The following is a 20,089-nucleotide window of genomic DNA, read 5'->3' on the forward strand; positions in this document are numbered from 1 at the left end:
ATAGCAGAGGTTTTAAAGTGGGGACGGGGACTCCTAGGTGCCGCAAGGGGACTCTATGGGGGCCATGACAAGCTGGCATTAAAAGTATAGCAAAATAAAATAACTAAATAAATTAAATAATTAAAATAAACCAAATTAATATGTGGCCCATAATGGCCCTAAGTTTGGGCTAAAATGACCCATGTCTATTTGAAAGTGGAACTGTTTTGCAATATGAGGTCAGTACAATACAGGACTGAAGCTGCTGTGCATTGTTCTAGTGCAATATTCTGTTGAAATACAAGGATTTTTGTGAAAATTTAATTTTATAAAAGAGGTTCAAATAAATACAAATCTTACAGACATACATGATTTGTATAATTATTTCTGTGGTAAGAGGACTTGAAATGACTGGAAACTAAAATGGTAGGACTTTGGACTCGACTCGAGACTTGCCTCATCTTTGACTCGACTTGATTCGGGACTCGAGCGCAAAGACTTGAGACTTACTTGTGACTTGCATAACAATGACTTTGTCCTACCGGGTATTTTGATTATCCCAGATGATTCCAAGAATGTTTAAGTCCAGAGAAATAAGCAATGTTTGCTCACGCAATGTATTTGTGTTGTTATAAGGTAACTTGTTGCAATAGTCAGTAATAAAACAAGAATAAATAAACACATTAGAAGCAGTAGCATAAATAAATGCATTATAATAAATATTAATTAAAATAATAAAAAAAAGAACAAAGACACATTAAACAATGCTGTATATTTTTTATTAAATTAGGATGTGCTGTCATGGTTCAAAGATTTTAATGAACATAAACAAACAAAAAAACAGGATCAAAATAACACTGAAAAAACACAAAAGAAGAAAACTCGGGTTACAGAGAAAACCTGCATGACATTAAACATGACATAAAACAACGACTGACAAAGAACTGAATCACAGGGGTATAAATACACACAAGGGAACAAGGCTAACAAGATAACAAGGGGAGAGGTGAATGGGAAACACATGGGAAACTAATCAACATAAAAACTACAAGAACTACAAAACCCCACAGACAGGAAGCAGGACACAGAAACCAATGCACAGATAACTTCAACATAAAAGTCCCACAGCGTGTCAGACACAGAACAGATGTGACGTGCAAGAACCGCTGTGGAAATGTGTAAATCGTCTTATTCATGTATTGTCAAACTGCACCTTAATGCTAAAGCAAAATAAATATGACCTGTATTCTTCTGTGTTCTTTTTTTCCACGCTTACTCTTTTGATGTTTGTTTTTGTCCGGCAAAAGTATTGCAAGCCTGTGAACATCGATTTGCAGAATCAGGAACAGCAAAACAAATTGATCACAAAAAAACAACCTTTGTGTAAAAGCAACATAATATCCAAATTACGTCTTGTATATGTAGGGCAAAAGTTCCTGAAATAAAACGATTTGTACAGTTCTGTCTTTCTTTTAGCTGCGCTTACAGTTTTGGCATGATTCTCTTACTCACTGTGAGATAATAAACTTGTCTCCAGCGCAACGACTTTGATCTTTCATGTATTCATACTCTTGTGTAATCGACGTGCCATCCTCAATAAGACCGTCTCTTGCATGATACCCAGAAATTTCGAATATTCTGATCTAATATGATTTCTGACCTGTAAGGCTGCCAGAATTATAATCATACACTGTTTAATAATAGGCCGGAGGAGAACTGGCACCCCGACTGAGTCTGGTTTCTCCCAAGGTTTATTTTTCTCCATCATGCCCTGATGGAGTTCCGGTTCCTTTGGTCGCCTTTGGCTTGGCTTGCTCAGTTGGGCACTCTAACATTATGAATTATAAGTTATTTAACTAAATATACAAATAGAATTAATTAATTAGGTCTTATTAAATTCTATAAACTATAATACTGATCTGCCCACATTGTCGCTCTATGATAAATTAAAATAAGCTGATAACATCACTGTTTTCTCCAGTACGACTGTACAGGCAAATCTAATTTTGTTGCAATATTATCCTGTTTGACACTGTGAAGCTGCTTTGACACAATTGTGATTGTAAAAGCGCTATATAAATAAAGTGGACTTGACCCTCTTCTGTATCTTATTAGTGAACAATTATCAGTTATTTTGGTTGTACCTTATTTTACAGTACGTGCAGTTACAGTGTACTTGTACATGGGCAAAGGTTAGGTTTAGGTTCAGGATTAGGGCCCCACTTTATATTAGGTGGCCTTAACTACTATGTACTTGCATCAAAAAGTAAGTACAATTAACTTATAATGTTCATATTATATTGCAAAGCACTTTTGCTGATATTGAGGTGCGGGATACAGGTAGAGCTAGGGACAGGGGTGGTGACATGGGTCAGTTTAAGGGTAGAGTTAGGTGTAAGGGAAGTGCCAACTGTGAAATTACAAATGTAACTACATAAATTTATTACAGATGTAATTACATGCAGGTAATTTTGAAAATGTAAGTACAATGCAAAAACATGTATGTACACAATAAGTGCATTATATCAAATGATTAATTACATTGTTAGTATATAGTAGTTAAGGCCACCTAATATAAAGTGGGTCCAGGATTAGTATCCAGTTAGTACCCAGTTATCATAATTACTATAATAAGTACATCATATATACATACACAGCCGGTCTGTAAAATAAAATGCTATCATTTTTTAGAAGAATACGACCTGGAGTTTCATTTAGATCTTCCCACATGAAGCAGTTGGCTTTCTTCACCAAGCAACACATTTGACCCGCTGAAGTCTCCACTGTCTCACACACAATAACAGATGATACCTGTGACATGTAGTCACCCCACTCAAACTATTCAGAAAAGGGCAGACAAAAATCAGGATGTAATGTAATGAAGAACTAATAAAACATTAACTATCAATCTAGTGTAACCAGATCACAATGCCAAATGTGACTTATATTGCTGGAGTTCACGAAATCTTCCAGAAGAAACTAACTTCTGCAGGTTACATAGCAATATGACAGAAAATCTTATCAATCCAATCTCTTATTTGCTCTTGTAGAAGTTGAACTGCATATCTCATTGAAGGGGAACCTTGATGTGGTAATTTCTCATAACTGCAACTTTATATCTCACACTATAAATATATATTACAATCTGACTTGGTTTTCCACAAAGTGACTATAGCTCACATTTGCAGCTCTATTTCTTACAATTGTGACACTTAATTGACAATTGTGAGAAAATTGCAATGACAAAACATAAAATTGCAATTACGTTTCATAATTTTTCTTTTTTCTCTTAAGTGGAAATGTGTATTTCTGGCTCCTCTTGCTGAATCTGACACAGAGACACTGAAGATTCAGGATAAACCCCAAATCCAGCATAGAGGGGTTCAGTGAATGTGGTGTTGAATGTGTGTATGTGTGTGAGTGTGTGTGTGTCAGAGACGCTAAAGAAGGACAGAGTGCCGGCTGGCACGTCTACATACACTCCTAATCTATTAGAGCGAGCTGAAGGGCCAGATACATCAGTGCTGATATTATTGAACCAGACCGTGTAATTCATATCAGAACAGTACATACTCCAGGACTTTTCATTGAGTCCAAACCAACAGTCAATCCCACATTTCCTGCTGATTCCTTTATATGCCACTGCCACATGACCCGAGCCACTCCATCTAACCTCCCAGTAACAGCGTCCCGTCAGACTCTCTCGACACAGAACCTGCTCCTGGTGCTTAAATCTCTCTGGATGACCAGGATATGACTGATGATCTTTCACACATGTTGCCTTCCTGTTCTCCTCAGACAGAATGAGCTGAGTGTGTGCTGTGTTTGGATCCAGTGTCAGAACACAGACATCTGAACATAAAAAGAGAGATTAGAAAATCAATGACAATATGACATTGCTAAATATATATACATTGTATATATACAGGTGTGTGTGTGTGTTCAAAAGTTAAAAAATCATTATGTCTTACATACAGCAGTGTATTGGCATAGGCCATAGTAATAACAACAACAGCAGCAGCAGTAGCATCATAGCAGATCTATTCTGCTAAGACCAAACATACTGTATCTACACTGTCATATCCATTACTATGGCAAACACTCAGAAAGTTGTCATGACACAAATACAGTCTATACAGTGTATAACATTTTTTGCCTCATAACGGAAGGAATAGAGTGTGTAGAGCTGTGCATTGACACACATGTAAAGATTCATTTTCGATTCACAAGGTGGCAAATTGATTTGATTTCAACCGGGGCCTATCAGGTACAATAAATGGGGGGGGGGGGCACACATCACTATTATATTAAATGTTACAAATACAAAATATAGCTGCAAGCAGTTTTCTTTCAGTTATATTTGGGGGCCAAGCACAACAGAAACAAACAAGGGAGCTAGCAGCAGACCAACTGCAAAAATTAGTAAAGACATTTGGAGACAATTTTAAGGGGGGGGGGGGGGGTGAAATGCTGTTTGGTAAATGGAAATGGACTGCATTTATATAGCGCTTTTATCCAAAGTGCTTTACATTCTTGCCTCACATTCACCCATTCATACACCGACGGCGATGTCAGCCATGTAAGGCGCCATCCAGCTCGTCGGGAGCAGCTGAGGTTAGGTGTCTTGCTCATGGACACTTCGACACTTGGTCAGGTGGAACCGGGGATTAAACCACCAACCTTCTGGTTTGTAGACAATCTAAATGAACCACTGAGCCACTGCCGCCCCTACCGGCTATGCAGACCTTATGACTATATGAACCGGCATACTTTCATATCGGCTATGACAGTATGTTTCATGCATACTGAGCTTTTTACACTGTTAAAGACTTGGATTCCCATCCTAAACATAGACAGAGTTTCAAAAAATAAGTTGGAAGTTTTTGATGGAGTATTTCTGTGTCAAAAATACTCCTTCTGGTTTCTCACAAGTTTCGGAAAGTTTTTTTAAATTTGGGTCTGCTTGACGTCGACAGAGCGGAGTGTCCTTGTACAGAGCGGAGTGTCCTTGTATGGGCCGTATGGCTCTTCTCCCGGAAGGGTGCACGTGCAAACGACCAGAGAGTGAGAGAGCAGATGCACAACGCCCATAAACGCTGCACTCACTGCTGTCACAGGACTTCACCAAATCAACAATGTTACCAAAGAAGTGTGTTTTTGATGGAGCGGTCCCAGAGATAAAGGATAACGGTCCTGCTTTGGAAGCAGGCAATGAGTAAAACTGCTTCAAATGTCTATGTTGTTGGCTATCGTCGTGCAAGTAAACATCAGTAAACAACACAATCATTTAGTTAATTTATCAATGAAGCATGCAATGTATGGTGTGTGTTTAAATACATTTGTTTAGCTGACCACTATAGGTGTCAGTTTGTTTATTGTAAAACCACCCAAACATAAACCTAGACAGTTTTGCTTGCGAATGCTAAGGTTTAGTCACATACACTAGTCTATGAATCCAATCATGTCCTCATAAACCACGAGTAAACGCACACATATGTTGACAAGCCACTAAATGTATTAACGCGCGATTAATGCAGCGCACATTTTCTGTTTGATCCATGGTGTGGCCCGTAGTTGGAAATTGAGATAAGCCACAGACGTAAAGGATGCAGTAGGGAAAGAAAATGGGTAAGATTAAAGGAAGTGTACATAAGATTGTAGCCAAAACTGGTGCTGCAATCACTATCCCCCTTCCCCTGACTCGAGGTTGTCAGATTGGCCGCAGGATCAGCAGGAACATTTGTAGATCTGCAGCTGTGTTAACTAGAGCAGATCTGGCAACCCGGATGCAGAAACACTACTGACTTCGTGATTGGTTGATAGGTGGAGGGCGGAGCTTCAGGCCTAAACATCACCGATGTTTTTCTTAATGTCTGTTTCTGCGATGATTTCTTAATGTCTAGTGACATATCAGGGCCATTTTATGATTCATTGAAATATATTTCTTACATACAGTTCCTTTAATATATCTATTCTAAACCAAAGATGCAGTTATTGCTACCATATTTTCTGTCTAACTTTTATTAGACTCCAGGTCGAAAGAAAAGTGCGTTTTTACACTGAGCACATTCTCTGCAGTCTGAGCATGAATACACTGCAAGCTCACTCTCACTCATATCTGAGGTAAATCATTAAACCCATCACCACTTACAGTAAATGTATTTTATTGAACTAAATACATAACAATCGGCTAAAACTAATACACAGGTTACTTTTCTTAACAAGAGCACTGCCAAATCCGTATTTCTCACAGTGTTCGTGTGAACCACGGCAAAGTTAGGCACACACACATAAAATACCGGCAGTTCAATAGGGAACGAATAGGGAATGTTAGACGAGGTCGAAGTATTCACAGGACAGTTAGGGGGCAACGTGGAGGCAGGATGGGGAGTCACAATGACAGTGACAGTGGTCTGAGCTGTGCACACCCGGTGTATGCTCAAGGCAGATCTGGACGCACTGCTAGTAGCAGGAGCAGATGCGGTGTCACACGGGGCAGGGGCTTTTATGCATAATATATAATATATATGTGCCCCATATATGGAATCAGAGTGTCTACTGTATGTAGTAAATGGAAAATCTCTACAGCAAAAGGCAAACCGTTACATGCATTCGGTTTGTTTTGACCATTTATTAGTAATGATTTACACAGTTTGTTTGCTATTTACTATTTACCTGAACATTCAGTATTGTGCAATATAGCACACAGAAGGTGAGGGACATTTTGTGGGGAAAGAAGTGCTACATTTTATCATTTAAACAGACTTTTTATGAAAATTTGATAATCCAAGATTGCCACACTATATGACCTCAAAATATGCAAATTATATGGTAATGTTTAGGAAAAAACCTCTGGTGCCTAAAGGGTTAACTAATTTGTAGGCTACTTACATTTAAATTACACAAAATAAGTTTATAATAATAATAACGTTATAATAATATATTTTAATATTACACAATCATGTTTGTACGCAATTCAATCATACATTAAATAACTATTAAAGAACAGATTAAGTAGAAATTCAATGAATATACAATATTGTGTAAATAATAAGTTCATTTTTCTAGCTGACTAGCTAGTTTTTGGACATTGAATGACTTTTCTAAGGTAAATGTAACATTGTGTGACATTTTATGGACGTCTTTTTGCAGTTGAATCACTGATTGAACGATTACACGGTTTTCGGTAAGTTGCACTGTATCTTTCAATATATGTTCCGATGTTCATCTATGTTTATTTTGTGTTTTAACCGGTAATAAAGCGGAAAAGATGTGTTCACCTAGCGCTGCCTCTTTGCTTTGCTTTGCTTTGAATTTCATAATAGAATTGACAGAAATTGTTACATCAGAAGTAACAAAGCTTATTTTTATTTATTAAATGAAGGACCACAACAAAGGTTTGTTCATACATCTACTGAAAACATCATAGACTGAGAGATCCGAATCTTGGGATTAATAATGGTTCTTCAAAATGAGAATCAATTAAAATCGAGATTTTTTTTTTACCCAGCCCTACAAGTTTGTGTGTGAGTGTGTGTGTGTGTGTGTGTGTGTGTGTGTGTGTGTGTGTGTGTGTGTGTGTGTGTGTGTGTGTGTGTGTGTGTGTGTGTGTGTGTGTGTGTGTGTGTGAGACCTGGTAATCCCTACGTTCCAGGTCCTACATCACAAAGATGGCAATATCCAAAATCCTTGTCCTTGTGGGGACATTTTTAGGTCCCCATGAGGAAAACATCTTATAAATCACACAGAAGAAGTTTTTTTGAGAAAGTAAAAATGCAGAATGTTTCCTGTGATGGGTAGGTTTAGGGGCAGGGGCAGTGTAGGGGGATAGGATGTACAGTTTGTACAGTATGAAATCCATTACGCCTATGGAAAGTCCCCATAAAACATGGAAACACGACATGTGTATGTGTGTGTGTGTGTGTGTGTGTGTGTGTGTGTGTGTGTGTGTGTGTGTGTGTGTGTGTGTGTGTGTGTGTGTGTATGAGAAAACCTACATTTTCTCAGGCCTGGCGTGATACTGAAATATCCTCCATGTTCCAAACTATGCAGGGACAAAAACATAAATGATATGCGGTAAGATTTTTACAAATTGTTTAAAAAAAAGAGTTGCACGTCAATTTCTGTATTAGATGGAACTATTACCCTTAAGGTTTTGTGAATATAGCCCCTGGTTTAACATAATAAAACATTACAAACATTGCGAATAAGAGACCAAAAGTACTAAAAATTGTTAAATAAGTACTGCAAATTGTGATAGCATTTAATCATTTAACACTTGACTCTCTCAAATCCTAGTAGAACTTAAAAATAAATTGGTTGTAGTAATTTGTTTTTTTTTTAAGTTTTTTTTTTTCAAAAGAATTTGGTATTAAAGTAACAGTCTCAAAATTAACCACTATTCAATACTTTTGTGAGATTTGTGGATGTTGCTGTATTACAGCCAGATAAAAAGTAATGAGACCATAAAAATATTTCACAAGCAATTCTTAATAAAAGATCCTTCTTAGGGGACCAAATCACATATTAGTCATAACTCCTAAACATACTTGAGTATCTGCAGTGAGTAGTTAGGATCATTCAGTTTGTCTGAGAGCAGCTTGACTCCTGACTGTCCTGGGTGATTGTAGCTCAGATCCAGCTCTCTCAGGTGTGAGGGGTTTGAACTTAGAGCTGAAGACACATAACCACAGCCTTCCTCTTTCACCATACAGCCGGACAACCTACAAAAACGTAATATTGATAAAACATTTTTTTTTTTGTCCATATAACATACCCCTAATTAAAAAGTACTGGGCAGCCAAAATATCTAAGATCAAATCTTATATACCTTAGTATCTCCAGCAGACAGTTTGGACTCTTCAGTCCATCAGAGAGCAGCTTCACTCCTGAATCTTGCAGGTCATTGTTACTCAGGTCCAGCTCTCTCAGGACAGAGTTTGAGGAATGAAGAGCTGCTGCCACAATTTCACAATGCTGAGCAGTGGGATTACAGTTAGTAAGACTGAAAGAGAGCAAAACACAAAATAATTCAATTTGCAAGCTCTTTCTAAAACTGATATTTCAATAACATCAGCTTCATTGTAGAAAAAAAAGGGAATTCTAAAAATGAGCAAATTATACTGAAGGTAAATTATTTAACAACAGAAACTGTAATTCCATTTAGAAAAGACTCTGTATTGAAACTCATGGATGAATCACTCACCAAGCTTTCCTGCAGTTGATCACAGCTGGTATCAGTCTTCTTCTCCCCTCATCTGATGTGTTGTATTTCTTGAGGTCCAGCTCATCCAGCACCTCCTTTGACATCTGAAGCATGTAGGCGATTGTTGAGCAGTAAGCAGGAGAGAGTTTCTTCTCTGAGTATTTGTCTGATTTCACAAACTCCTGAATCTCTCTGGACAGAGTCTGATCTTTGACTTCCTGCAGACAGAGGAACAGATTGATGGATCTTCCAGTGGAGAGTTCATGTCCATCTTTGATCTTCTCTTTAATGTACTGTGTGGTTCTCCTGATGCTCTCTGAGCTGTTCTCTGTGTGTGTCAGTAGATCCTGTAAGAGTCTCTGATTGGACTCCAATGAGACGCCCAGCAGGAAGCGCAGGAACAGATCCAGGTGTCCAGTTTCACTTGCAAGAGCTTTATCAATTGCATCCCTATGCAGATTATGCATGACATGACACAAATGCAATGTGTCAATATGTTTGATAACATAATGATAAAATGCATATAAAGCAGCAAGAAACTCCTGGACGCTCAGATGAATGAAGCTGTAAACTTTCCTCTGATGAATCACAGATTCCACCTTGAAGATCTCATTGCAAATCTCAGAATACACTGCGGCGTCAGTGACGTCTATGCCGCTCTCTCTTAGGTCCTCCTCATAGAACATCACATTGCCCTTTATCAGCTGTTTGAAAGCCACTTCAGCAAGTTTCACAATCACTTCTCTGTTGGACTGCAGGAGTTTCTCTCGATCTCTCTCTTCATACTTCTGATTCCTCATGTTGATCTGAATCAGCAAGAAGTGGATGTACATTTCAGTCAAAGTTTGAGGGATCTCTTCACTCAGATCTTCTTTCAGGAACTTTTGAAGCACAGTGGATGAGATCCAGCAGAAGACGGGTATGTGGCACATGATGTGGAGGCTTCTTGCACTTCTGATGTGTGAGATGATTCTGCTGGCTTGATGATCACAACTGATTCTCTTCCTGAAATATTCCTTTTTCTGAGGCTCATTGAATCCCTGAAGCTCTGTCAGACGTTTGATATATTTGGAGGGGATCTGATTGGCTGCTGCTGGTCTGGAGGTGATCCAGATGAGAGCCGAGGGAAGCAGTTATCCTTTCATGAGGTTTGACATCAACACACCAACTGATGAAGTCTCAGTCACATTAGAAACTTTCTGAGTGTCTGAAAACATCAGTGTGATTCTGCTTTCATCCAGACCATCAAAGATGAACAAAACTTTACATTCCTCATAAATCATTGAGCCCAGATCTTGAAGTTCAGGATGAAAGTCCAGCAGAAGTCTGTGAAGACTGTACTGATGATCTCTGATTAAGTTCAGCTCTCGAAATGGAAGTACAAACATGAAATCTACATCATGATTGGCTTTTCCCTCGGCCCAGTCCAAAATGAACTTCTGCACAGAGACGGTTTTTCCGATTCCAGCGATGCCTTTAGTAAGAACAGTCTTGATTTGGTCTTTCTCCTCACATCCCGGTTCAGGCGAGGCTTTAAAGATGTCATTACAGTCGATTGGAGTGTCTTGTGAGTGTTGTGTTCTGGCTATTTTCTCCATCTGTAAAACCTCATGTTCTTCATTCACTCCTTTTCTCTCTCCCTCGATGATGTAGAGTTGTGTGTACATTCTGTTTAGGATGGTTTCATTCTTTAGGAGTTTGGTTCCCTCAAATAATGTTGCATACTTGTTCTTCATGCTGGTTTTGAACTGGTCTTTGACTCTCTGCAGTTCTCCAGTCTCTAGTGTGTGTGTCTGCAGGACCACTTCAGTTTTGTCCGGCCTGATTTGAGTCTGATAGCAGGATGTAAAGGATGCTACATATCTGAACATACAAAAGACACAACATCAACAAAATGTAAGCATTAAAAAGGTCACACATTAATATAATCTAAAGAGGGTAAATGTACTTTCAACTTAAATGTAAAGGTTGATAGCAACCGGAAATGCCTGAATATGCAAATGCATATTAGGATTAAGATTGCGATTAAGCTTTTAAATCTTACCTGTTTATAATCCATTTTGTTAAGTGTACATAACAATCGTCCAGACAAGACGATCACAATAAGTTATATTAATAATTATAGTAGTATTAATAGAAAAATCCTCTGATTTAATTTTAAATACAATTAAAAACCGAGAGGCAAGATGCAAGTTGCATTTGAATTAAATGAGAGTGATATCAAGATGTGCGCTGTGCGTTGCTGTTGACAGCGGTCAATATAAGGAAGGAAATCCCGGTCTTCCTTAAAATGCATAGAGCTGCTAGTTTTATTTGTTGTTTGTTGATTTTCAAAGATAAAACTTGTTGAAATGGTTTCAGTGTGTGCATCTGTTCTTTTTGTACTCTTTCATCTCATTTGAACAAAACCATAATAATGCTGATAACCGTGATAATTTGGGCCCCTATAATCGTCATATGGAATTTTCATTTAGTTTCATCCCTACCTGTATCTGATGCAAATTACAAAATATTGAGATTGCAACAGCATGCATTATATTTTGAACTCTGAATGATCAGCCAAATCCGAACCAGCTGATTAAATATTCCATTGATGGACAGTGTTGACACTCAAATTGATGATGCAAAAGACGGTACACGCGCAGTGAGTCCAATAAAAAAAGGTGAGTGACGGAGTAAAATAATGATGCAGTTACAACAAGGTGTATATAATTTACTTAGTCAACACTACAGTAGCTTCTGTTCAGTTTGTTTACTGCTTCTCTCATTCTAGTCAATTCTGAACTCTTCCCTCTCTTGATTAAAGCTACTGATGAATGGTTGCCAATTAAAACTCTGGCAACCCTATCTGCTGCTTTCCCTTAAAAATGTAGCATAAGGGAACACTTTAAAACAATATAACTGTTTGTACTAATATATAAAGTTAAAATAAAGTAAATGTAATTTATTTTGAATAAAATAGTTCAATAAAAATATTTAGATATTAAAAAATGATTGATGAAGTAAAAAAAAAAAAAAATATATATATATATATATATATATATATATATATATATATATATATATATAATTTTTTTATTTTTTAAATTTTTTTATATCAGTTGGGAGCAGTTAATCTAAAAGTTTATCAATATAGTTTACCAAATAAATAATTTATCAAATAAAATAAAAATCAAACAAGGTGAAGTACTTTTCCTTTCTGTGTTTTACCTTTCTGTGTTTATTATATAATGCCCTTTTTGTCAGAATAACAACATAAATGACTTTAGTGTGATGTATATCATTAGCGTGTGAAATAAAATAATAAGATAAGATATAATAAGATAAGATATACTTTATTGTCCCCGAAGGGAAATTTGTTTTGGACTCATAAATTTCCCTTCGGGGACAAATCACTCCGTGAAACTGAATGTTGATCACTCACCTCTAATTGGTGAGTGATCAACATACTATATTATTCATCATAATAATAATATATAATATATTATTCATCATAATATATTATTTTTCTCCTGAGTCTTTGCACACAGAAACACTCACATACTGTAATCAGGTATGCATATATCACTCTTAGATTAATCTTTGAGCAATTGATTTTGTTTATTTAACATTTTTTAATTCGTATTGTGGTTATTGTGTCTTATTCTGGTTTCTTATTGTTAAATTATTTAATTCTAATTACTATCCTAGCAATTAAATTATTTTCCTAACTGTGAAATACTTGCTCCCACATTGAGTAACTGACTAGATGCACATTCATTGTAAGGCCAAATGAGGGCAGGCTGCCTAAGCTGTGAATCTGGTTCCTCTCAACGCTTTTTTCCCTCCACCCCCTAAATGATTTAGGCCCTGTTTCATGTTTTTGTTCTGATTATTGTTGGACACTGCTAACTATACGTGTAAACAGGGTTGAAAATGTTTTAAGGTTTGTCTACTAGGTTTTGTCTACTAGGTTTGCCGGATCACTTTCGTAGTGTAGATTCTCATGAGGTCAAATGTGTTTAAAAAGCCACAAGACAGACTGGGAATGTCTGCTGCTTTTCATCCTCTTTCATGTTAATAAGTAATGGGTCCTGCACACTGTGCGATTTTTCAAAATCCTTTGCGAATGCCCCTTGTCAGACTGTATGAACATGATCCCCAATGTAAGCCATGTCACACTGTAAGATCTCAGTTGGCATTAACGTCAGACTGCACGATAGAGAAGGCGCGCTAAAAACGGACGCACAAGAAAACTCGTCCGGAGTTTTATATCATCAATGAATGACGCGTTCGGTGACGGTGAGCTGCATTACACGCGGGACTGAAATGCTGGCTACAAAGAAATCTCTAGTACTCGTTTTGGTCATAGTTTGTCTTGAAAAACGGAGATATTTGGCGGCCGTCGTAGGAGAAGTCACACTGCAGGATTGTGTGCCAAATCTTCTGACACTGCCAGAATTTCGTCTGAGGTTAAATTTGATCGCAGCGCTCATTAATCGGCTGCCGGTGAACACGTCAAACTAACAACCAAAGACGTCAGATTTTAGCCTAGGATCAGAGGAATCTTTTAGGATTTGCTAAATTTGTCTAAGACGGCCAAATCGTGGGCAAAATCGCACAGTGTGCACCCGGCTTAAGTTGCATGAGCTCATTTCATCCATTAGAAGAAGAAAAAAAAACATATACAGTACAGTATATACACAACACCTTGTGTAATATATTTCTAACAACAGCACAAAAAGCTAAATCAATCTTGATACCAAATCTTACAGAGTTTTTTTACTTGCCACAATTGAAATTGTCTATTCACTGGAGACATTAAATCAGCACTAGGTAACTTTTCAACCTTGATAATATATTTTCAAGACTCTTGTGATGAGACATCCACTTACAATAGGTTGAATGACACGTCTGCCATAGCCTGATGGGGTCTGTATCGTTTTTAATCGTACTTTTAAACTTCGGGTTTTGGGTAGTAGCCCGAGAACAAAAAGAACTACAAAATTCGACTTCTTTACGGCATATACGTCACTTCCACCAACACACACACTTCCTTAAATTCGGACGTGCGAGCCCAACTTTGTTCATCGGATAATATAGTCATGTCCGAAGCAGCAGAGACAAATAAGAAAGAAAAGGTTTTGTTGGAGGAAAGCAATAAGAGGAAACGAAAAAGTGATGGGATTAAAGGCAGGACGAGGATCAACACTGGACCAGCGTTTGCTCGTTGGCGTGAGCTGAAGGAGGCGTGCCCGACCGATGCGGCCCTGCTTGTTACGGTGAGCTACCACTCAAACATTGAACTGAAGTATCTTATAGATTCTGTAAAACGCTAACCAATAGACTACTATAATGACACTGGCTTGTAAACGTGAGCATCGTGATTATTTGGCGATTGAAAAAAATAAAACCCATGAAATTATATTCATATGACATGCTGAAGCATATGCCACTGACTGTACCTGGGATGAAGACATTTCACACGCGCCGCCAGAAGAACACCTGCATGTGAACTCCTCCTGCAGTGTTCAGGGTAACTGTTAGCGCTGCACCAACCCGTGGGACGCTTTTATGAAGTTATTTGGCCCGCCCCGCACCACTGTATATATTTGTACAACCCGCCCCGCATCCGCGACCATTAAATAGACATACGGGGTCCGCAGGTTATGAGACGACCCGAGCATCACTACCTCAGGGCTATCAGGGTTGTCACGCGCGATGACATCCCCTGTTGTAGGATGACAGAGTTTACGACAGTAGTTGAGGACATTATTTTTTCCCAAACTGTAGGGGGACCCCGAGAGCAAAAGTTGCCAAGCGCTGCTTTAAGCATACATTAAAGCGGTGGTTTCGACTTTTTTTATGGAGCGCAGTATAACATATCTTAATTCTTCTTTTTTTTGAAACGCCGTATTTTTCTTATATTTTACGTTTATTCCACACCGCTGTCTCCACTGTCCTCTAAACGGCTTGTTTGCTTCCTGCTTCTATGAAGCCCATCCCTCCGAAAAACGCAATGGTCTTAGATTGGTTAGATGGCCAAATGTATGTAAAGTTTCATGTATTTCTATTGGCTGAAGTGCCAAGCACAGGTTGTCCGGAAACGCCACACCCACTTTGTTGTGTGTTCGTGGGGGCAGTGTTTATGTTAATTGCATGGGTTTATGATGTCACCAACCCAGGAAGAAGCTTGTTGTAGTCCAAACCGGCCGTTCTTGTAGGCTATAAACTGCCATAACTTTAAAAGACAATATCTTCGTTTGCATTGAACTTTCAGCGCTGTAACTTTGTAGATACTGTTTATGCTCAAGCAGCGACATTACACACTAACTAAAGTTAAAAAAGTGAAATTGCATGCAACCACCCCTTTAAGGTCCTTACAGGTCTTGGCACCCACCCAGTGCCGTTTCTAGGCATAGGCAAACTAGGCGGTCGCCTAGGGCGCCAACAGCTGGGGGGCGCCAGTGAGCCCCCGCCCCAACAAGATTTTTTAGTTATTTCATATATATTTTATTATTAATATTTCGTACTTTTGCTATTTCAAGGCATTATGATTAGTTGCGATTATTGGAGTGAAGTCGCCATGGTGATAGAGGCGCTGCTGTAATGAAATGAGATCATGTAGAGGGCGGCAGGGAACGTCGTCATCCGTGGCGTTGTAACGCTTGTGTCCGAGTGAAAAATGCGGATAGCTCACTTAATGTAACTGGAGTGGATGTAAACACGGAGGCGATTAACATCACTTTATTCCCCGCTGAACTCCCATAATAATCCCCACACATGGGAGCTCAAGACTCAGTGCGCACATTCACAAAATGCAGACTTCGTTTGCAGGGAGCGCGCGCAACTCTTAAAGGGGCCACACTATATTTCTACTCGTTACAGCGTGCTTTAGTTTCATCATCATGAAAAGGTCAAAGCCATCAGGGGCTCAGTATCGTAAAAAGAAAAAAAGAGAAAATATAAAAAAAGAAAGCGAAATATACAGGTATGTTAGCCTACTTATTGGTTACTTGTAGGACTTGTTCTCTACTAAGCTGGTCGCTCTATCATAAGGTTGAGAAAAACATTACACTGAATATTAGTACTGGACGGACCACACGCCATGCTCATTTCAGGTGCAGAACATTATAGCAGTTCATTTGAATAATTTTTTTTTTTTTACATCAGAGATAGCTGTTTAGTGTAAATTGATCAAGTAGGCTAATACTGTCATAACCATGGGCCTCACTAGGCCCTTTTTTAGGAACTTATGCATCAGCCCCCCCTAAAAAAATATGTGATTAACCTTTAAAACATATGAAACTGGCGCGAGGCTTCGGCTACGGCTTCGTCCCGTCTTTTAGTCTTTGTGTCGCTGTGTTCTTCAATCCGCAGCGGTGCCAAGTGACATGGTTTTCAAGCTATTGTTGTCTAATTTTTTGGCCTTCAGAACATCTTAAAATACACATATGTAGATCATAGAAATCAAAATTTTCTCGGGGGAGCATGCCCCCTGAACCCCCCAACATCTGTGATCTGAGTGATAATAAACCTAGCTACATTATTCGATTAATGCATGTACAATATGCCCATGAAATAAGGAAGTCATATTTACTTAATAAGTTGTAGTTTAAAAAAAAAAAAAGGGGGGAGGGGGTGCAACATATGAATCTCGCCTAGGGTGCCAGAAAGGCTAGAAACGGCCCTGCACCCACCTCCAAGTTTATGTTCCCTATTTAATACACTATCAAGCTGATCAGCTGAATTAGGTGTTTTAAAGCTGCTTTACAACAATATTTATTGTGAAAATAACTGTAGCCTATTCATCCTTTTAAAAATGTTGGACCTACTGTATCTAAAGTTTGTCTATCAATCCGCTGTTCTAATTTGTTTTACTGGCTTGCTTGAATGCACTGTAAACTGTTCTGAAAGCATCTGCCAGATGCATGCATGGGTATCAAACTTTACCTGGGGTCAGAGTTGAAAGTAATGGGGTTTTGCATGGACTGATCACTCTTCATTGACACACAGCTGGGTCCTGCATCATGCTTGTCATTCTCCTTCCGGCCTTCTTCCGTCTCCTCACAGTGATGCATTTTGAAGGTGTGTTCTTCTCTTTCACCTGATTTAGGCAAGGCAAGGCAAGTTTATTTATATAGCACATTTCAATCACTGTTAATTAAAAGTGCTTTAGATAAAATTATTTAAATAAAAGGAATAAAAACAACAATAAAGGGTTCAAATAAAACAATATATTTATATATATATATATATTTATATATATATATATATATATATATATATATATATATATATATATATATATATATATATATATATATATATATATATATATATATAATATATTAAAACAGTTTTCATCTGCATTTATCAGTTGCTGTACCACTGCTGAGCGACCGGGTCACCGGATCGGCTCCTCAGCGAAAACCAAAAATGTGATGCATCCGCTCCTTATTTATACCTACTGGCGCTGCAGGGTGGAGCGTCAGATGTAAATCCCGAATGCTAATTTGGCCCGTTTAGTTACATTCAAAGTGGATCTGTCTTTCAAAGGGATCCCCAATTCGTTGGTCAGTTCTGGCGCAACATTTTTATTCCCTCCTTCAGGGAATAAGGGTTACATATGTAACCGAGACGTTTTATCAAATCATACAATATCAAAAGTGGCTAGATAAAGTGGGCTGGTGGGATTCAGGTAAAGCCGGAGAACTTTAACCTTCAGTAATTATACTAAAATTAATTAACCCTTGTATGGTGTTCGGGTTTGGTGGACCCGTTTTTATTTTCAATCAAAAAAAAAAATGATGCGATTCATTATTTTTTCAAACTGATGAAACCGGTCGGACCAGTTCACCAAATTGAACTGAATCGTTCTAAACGGTTCGCGTGTCAAATCAGGGCTGATCCCACAAGTTATTAACTTTCTGACATGAGTGACAGTCTCTCCGACTAGAAATAAAACTAATATCTTGAAGTAGATGCTGTAACTCCAATCGTTAGCTGAAGTGAGACATGTTTTGCTGAGAGATCTGATGAACTCACGAGCAGCTGATACTGAGCATGTGTGTGTAACCGAACGTAGTGGTTCTCGGATCCTCGGATCAGCAGTACAGAATCAAAAACCGTTTCTGTCGGACACGTTCGATACTGAGAACCGATGAGCCGATGAGCTGCGCATGCGTGTTATTTGTTCAGAGGAACGAAATGCAGGTTAAGTGTATAAAACTAATCACGTTTGGAAACATCATAACAAAGCTGTCTTATCACTGTATTATTGTAAAGTTTGGAAACAATGGATTGTAAAACGGTCAAATTAAACATTTATTTGTTTTATCAATAATGCATGATATTTTCAGGAACAGCTTTTATGTACAACTTCGCAGTACAGAATCGAGAACCGTTTCTATCGGACACGTTCGATCTTTCGGACATGTTTGATTCTGAGAACCGGTGAGCTGAGATACTGAGCATGCGGGAGAGCGTCGTACCCGAACTGTTTCTCTCGGACTGGGACAGCTGATGCTGATAATACATGAGCACGGGTGAACACTGAGGATTTGTGTAAGTATTATGTCAATGTAAGTTTATTTAATCCGTGTGTTTTTCGTAAATCAGTGTTTGCTCGACAGTGGCTGAACTGAGTGCTGTTGCAAAACATAAATGAAAAAAATGTATCCAGATGATGATGATGTCAATAATCACTATTACTATACTAAGTTTTGATTACAAATACTTTATATGGATGTGCTTGAATGTATTTTCATCTGTTGCTATGATAGAAATCACGTCATTACGTAAAGACATAAAAGAACCGGAGATCCGTTTTTTTTTTTTAACCGGATCATTGAAACTAACTGTCCGGAAAAGAACCGAACTTCCCATCACTACTTCCTAGGTTTTGTACCGTGCGCATGTGGGCAGATCCTGTAGCTATTGGGGCAGCCATGGTAGCGAGAGAGGGTGCCGGGCCAAGCCAATCACTTGATACGTCCCGAAAGAAAATAATGAGCGGTGTTTATTGCTGATTAAAAAGTCTAGAGTCACTTGATTTTTATACTCTCTCTTTCAGAGTACTTACATTTTAATTATGTATTGACATATAAATAAAGTTTAAACAAATTTGGACAAAAGTGTTTTAGATCATTCGTACCTACCCTAGCTAATAACATATTGAGAATCCCTTACGAAAGGAAAATATATTTACCAATATATTTTCTTAAAATATATTTTAATATATGGATTAATATATTGATGGTATTATAAAATATATTATATATTCATGCAATATATTGCAAAATATACAAATGATTGCTGCTTTCAATAGATTGCAATATATTGGAAAATATAAATATTAAATCCCATATATGTGAATATATTGCATGATATTTTCAAATATATTGCAATATATTTTTGTTTCGTAAGGGAAACTAACACATAAAACATGTGGATAAATTAAACTCAGACTCCTGTCCCACCCACTTTTAAAACAAAATGTTCACTTGCTTTTAGTCTACATTTTTAGAATAATATAATTACATTTCTAAATATCAAAAGTGGTTTACTTACATACGTTTAACCGAGATAATTTCCGTTATCTGCACATGCATATCGTCCTGTTTGAAATCCTCTATAAGGGGGACACCTTCATGACAGGGTATTTATATTATAGCCTGCAATAATATAATGATAAACAACTGAACTTACCACACCATAGACCGAAGTAAATGTGTGTTGTGTTTTACATCTGCGCGTCTCTTCCGTCTCTTCTTGTTTTCTGGTCACATAAGGTGAGGCGAGCTGTGCTCTTTTCGACCGTCGGTGCTCTGCGAAGTGAACTTCATAGGGTACTCCGCCATCTTAAGTGAAATTACAGTCCGTACGTGTTCAGAAAACTCGAAGGGCACTGCATAGGGTACAAGG

The 20,089-nt window shown here is 38.0% G+C and overlaps 1 pseudogene; it reads right to left on the reverse strand.

The window, feature by feature from the left end:
• Nucleotides 1-854: 854 nt before the first annotated feature.
• LOC137072661 (NLR family CARD domain-containing protein 3-like) lies at nucleotides 855-19,978 on the reverse strand (annotated as a pseudogene).
• Between the last annotated feature and the right edge of the window lie 111 nt (nucleotides 19,979-20,089).

The sequence above is a fragment of the Pseudorasbora parva genome, chromosome 4 (genome assembly GCF_024679245.1).
Source record: "Pseudorasbora parva isolate DD20220531a chromosome 4, ASM2467924v1, whole genome shotgun sequence".
In the NCBI taxonomy this organism is placed as follows: domain Eukaryota; kingdom Metazoa; phylum Chordata; class Actinopteri; order Cypriniformes; family Gobionidae; genus Pseudorasbora; species Pseudorasbora parva.